The following is a 5,000-nucleotide window of genomic DNA, read 5'->3' as shown; positions in this document are numbered from 1 at the left end:
GGGAAGAGACGGACTTGAGAGTAGTTATAAGTTTCCTGGCGTCAAGTACACACACACACACACACACACACACACACACACACACAATCTAGTATTCCTTCATCTTTATCTCATTATCTTATCCTATCTAAGTATCGGTTTCCGCTTGGTATCCTTTGTGATCCTTTGAAAACATCACTGCCACTTCTGTATCACTTCATTCTCTCCTCTTTATACGATTTTGTTTGTTTTTTTTGTTTAAGAGTGAATGATATAGATGGTGTTATTTTTAGCCCCTCAAAATCACAACATCCCTTCATCTTCCACCACTTCATTTTTTTTTTCTATCTCCATCGTGGTTTGTTTTTAATCTTATGAAATCCCAAATCCTAATCCTTTATCCTTACAATAGCATTTGTTTTGTACCTTTGCTAAGAGTTGGGTATTCTTAATCCCTTGAAAACCACAACACTGCCTCACCTTCTCTTCACATCGTTTTATTTACATTTTTTTTTTCCACCAGGGATACTGTATGTTTTTTTTTCCTCGCTAATTCTTCCTCCAAATCCACCAACTCACCGCTTCCCAGTTATTCATACGTGAAGGACTGCCTCAGATTCCTCTCACAATTTCCACGTCTATTTTTCAACGAATGGGTACCGAACCTTCCGAATGACCCTCGCCTTCGCACTGCACAAAATAGAGATGAAGGAGGGGAGGAAGGAAGAAAAAGTTTAGAATAGCTAGGACGGTTCACAAGTACTTATCTATTCTCTCTAACTTTCTCTGTTCGGTTCTCTCCGTTCCCAAGACGCAGAAGAAAGGGTCTACTTTATCAATAGCATAAACACACGAAAAAGGTTTCTCATCTTTGTGGACTCAAAAATACTGGCCACATAACCTATATTTTCTGAAGACTTGTCAGTTACACGGGGTTTCGATAATAGTTTGATAGTTCTATTGACAGATTAATAAAATGTCTACCTTCCCAACAGCAAAAAAGACTCCTACGGACAAACCTCATCGTCGCCATCTTATTTCAAAAGTAGTGGCTTCTTTCAGCAGCAAGGGTAGTTTTATGGTTCCATTCAGAGATTAATCAACATGATTTCCACCTTATCAATAGCAAAAACAATCTTATGGATAAATCTTATCTCCGGACTGAAAAATAGTGGCCACACAACATGTAGTGTCAAATTATTATTGGTTCAGTGACACGGATTTTTAAGGATAGTCTAACTATTCTATTGACAGGTTTACATGATTTATATGCTGAAACACTCATACGAACTAAGCTCAACATTACTGTGGACTTAGAATATTGTGGCAACATAACCTACAATTTGAAGAAACTTGTTTCAGTCACACGGGTTTTTAGAAGGTTTGGTGGTTCTATTGACAGATTAACATGATATCTATCATGAAAAAAGTTACTCATAATTGTTAACTGAAAAATACTGGCCAAATAAGTCTTATGTATAAAGGACTCGTGTTTCAGTAACACTGTTTTAAGGGTGATTCCATGGTTCCATTGTGTAAATAATTACAGAGGGAGGCAGGTCCAAGGTTTAACTAAGGATTGTCTGATTTCGGTGGAAGAAGAGTCTAATTCACAGTTTATTCATACTCACGCCACCCGTCATTCAATAACGCACAACCACATCTCACGAAAACACAAGCATTCAAACAACCCTAACAGCTAACACTTCCACAAAATACAAATTGTCAATCACCACTCCTGCACACAGGGTGCCGACATATTCACACTCGTGTTTAATAACTGGAGATCTGGCGTGATGCCGGAAACTCGTTGCACCCAGAACGCGGAGTGTAACAGTACAGAGCCGCTGTGGTCACATCCGCTTCCCTACAGCACTGGAGTTTCCTCTGGTAGGTAACACATCTGCCTCCGACGAACAGGAGACACAAGAACGGTTGGTGAAGCTCACTCACAAGCTGGTACCCTCACTGGATGTCAACCACCAGCTACAAGGAAGCTTTCACGTAGGACGCGTTTGCTGCCCGGCCCTTGACAGGAATAAGGTCCTGTAACGATAACCATACACAAAATTACAGTAAGAACATTAAATTATAACTAGAATTGATCACCACAGTAGAGGGGGTTGGTTGCTTACCTTCAGGACGGTGAGAGGAGAACTGACAACCCAGTCGCACCCTACCTCCGACGAAGGCTTCGAAATGACTAAATAAGCTTCAAAATGTGTCATAGAGCTTCGAACTATCGACCCTAAACTTACACGTAAATTAATCAATGAACCTTACCCAGGAAAACAATGTAAAGAACTATATAAAGATCAATTATATAAAGATCAAAATTACTTCCCAACCACCAACAAGCAGTATTTACACATTCATCCACAGTGACTCCAACAATGATATCACCCTTCGTCGTGAACCAACACTCACAAATGCAACAAACTTATACAAGAAAATGCACACATACAGTACCAAAGAACCACACGCACACACACATATACAAAGATAAGAGGATATAACAGACAGACGAGGAAGACGCTAGTTATTCCTTTACACATTGACTGATTATTATGATTTCTACCTTATCAATAGCAAAAACACTCTTACGAATTAATTTTATCATCTGTAAATTTTGAAAAATAGTGGCCACATAACATATTTTCAAAAGACTCTTGTTTCAGTCACACGGGTTTTTAGGTGTAGTTTGATGGTTCTATTAACATATTAACATATCTACTTTATCAATAGCATAAAAAATCTTACGAGAAAGGTTTCTCATCTCTGTGGACTTTGAAAATAGTGGCCACATAACCTATTTTTTTAAAAGACCCTTCTATCAGTTACACAGGTTTTTAAGGATAGTTTGATAGTTCTATTGATAGATTAATATGATTTCTACTTTATGTCTAGTAAAAACACTCATACGAACCAATCTCCTCATATCTCTGGACTTTGAAAAATTGTGGCAACATAACCTATATTTTAAAAAACTCCATTTCCTTCTCCCTCTCTCCTATTGTCTCTCTCCCTCTCTCCTATTTTCTTCCTGCTTCTTACCTATTTTCTCTCCCTTTTTCTCTCCATTCCCTTCACAATCTAATGAAAGGAAAAGGAAGATTGATATGGTTAGGGAAGTTAACAAGTGTCTCTCTCTCTCTCTCTCTCTCTCTCTCTCTCTCTCTCTCTCTCTCTCTCTCTCTCTCTCTCTCTCTCAAGCTGTAGGGTTATCGAATTTGTCTGAATCTCGTTAGGTACGAACCCGCTGGGAATGTGTTCTTGTCCTTGTTACTGTTGTTATTGTTGTTATGGTAATTGGAAGCTCTTGTTATTGTCAGTTGTGAGGGAATGGTACGTGTGTGATTGACTTGTATAGAGATTGGTGAACTTAAAAGGTTGGAGTATATTGGAAAAGTTGTTGGGTTGGGTTTAGGTTAGGTTAGGTTAGGTTTGGCTTGGATTACCTCTGATTCATACAGATTGAGCGAGAGCAAAGGAAGATGGTTGTGAAATTCTCTCTCTCTCTCTCTCTCTCTCTCTCTCTCTCTCTCTCTCTCTCTCTCTCTCTCTCTCTCTCTGTTTTCATCTTATTTTCTTCATGTTATTTTTTATATTAATATCATTATTATTATTTTTTTTTATTATTACTATTATTATTATTATTATTATTATTATTATTATCGTCATCATCATCATCATAATCATCAATGTTGTTATTATTCATTGATCCTTTATCCAATTTCTCCCAATTATCTTCCAGTACATCCTCAATCCTCCTCCTCCTTCTCCTCCTCCTCCTCCTCCTCCTCCTCCTCCTCCTTGAGACACAGGGATGCCGTGAACCATCTCATCAAGCAAATTAGTGACAGTCAACTACACAAGACGAATAATTGAGAGGAGGAGGAGAAGGAAGAGGAGGAAGAGAGGAGGATAAAGGGCAAGAGGGAGAGAAACACTATAAAGACCCCACTGGAGAGAGAGAGAGAGAGAGAGAGAGAGAGAAAAAAAAAGGGGAGAGGGGAAGCGTCAATCAAGGATACACATAGTGACAAGTCTTCATCATCTTTCTAATACTAATCCCTCTCTAATCCTTTCTCTTCTCCAGGTAATTTGAGCACTGCTTCTCACCTGTGGAAGGAAACACTAGAGCAGTCTTTATGATTACCTGGTCTTCATCCTCACCTGCATTCACCTTATTCTTTTTACCTGTTGCTTTTTTTGTATTTATTATTTTCTGTCATTATTTCGGTACCATCTTTCTTTTTTTTTTCATTTATTTATTTTCTTTTATAATTCTGTATCGTTCTGTAATACATAGAACATAAGAAAAGAGGGAAGCAGCAAGAGGTCACCAGGCATACACGTGGCAGTCCCTGTGTGTTTAAAGCTACCTAACTCCATCTATTATCCCCATCCATGCATTTATCTAACCTTCTTTTAAAGTTCCCTATTGACTCAGCCCTGACTACATGACCACTGAGACCGTTCCACTCATTAACCACTCTGTTTGAAAGCCAGTTTCTTCCCATTTCTTTCCTAAACCTGAATATTTCAAGTTTAAACCCAGTATTTCGTGTTCTTTCCCCGCTACTGATCCTAAGAACTACATTCATGTCCTCTTTGTTAAAACCCTATACCACTTAAACCTTATACCACTTCTGCTTAAAGAAAGAAAGAAAATGGGAAAAATATATAAGGCTAACATAAAAAGTACTGTTGAGATGAAGACAAATGTGAGTATTGAGTGGTAGGAAAACATTAGTTGAGACAAGACACTTTATTCTACGGAAAGTTAGAGAATAAAGTATCTTGTCTCAACTTGTGTTTTCCTACCACTCAATACTCACATAAAGAGTATATACTGACGGGTAACTAAAGACACCTAGTGATGAATAAAGAAAAAAAGAGAGAAATATAAGACTAACATGATGACACTAACTGGTAACATGACACCACTGGTAAATAAATAGAGGAAGAAAGAAAAGATAAACAAAAAAGTGAGGAATAAATAAAGGAAGAAAGGAAAA

General features: G+C 37.9%; 1 long non-coding RNA gene across 1 annotated transcript; it reads right to left on the bottom strand.

Moving 5' to 3' along the window:
* Window positions 1-1,583: 1,583 nt before the first annotated feature.
* LOC123519649 lies at window positions 1,584-2,239 on the bottom strand. Its single transcript, XR_006679074.1, has 2 exons — window positions 2,115-2,239; window positions 1,584-2,025 (listed from the first exon to the last, which is right to left on the bottom strand). It is a non-coding gene; the product is annotated as an uncharacterized LOC123519649 (long non-coding RNA).
* Between the last annotated feature and the right edge of the window lie 2,761 nt (window positions 2,240-5,000).

The sequence above is a fragment of the Portunus trituberculatus genome, chromosome 45 (genome assembly GCF_017591435.1).
Source record: "Portunus trituberculatus isolate SZX2019 chromosome 45, ASM1759143v1, whole genome shotgun sequence".
Taxonomy (NCBI): domain Eukaryota; kingdom Metazoa; phylum Arthropoda; class Malacostraca; order Decapoda; family Portunidae; genus Portunus; species Portunus trituberculatus.
The sequence above is the reverse complement of the archived record's forward strand: the minus strand, read 5'-3'. Positions and strand labels throughout refer to the sequence as shown.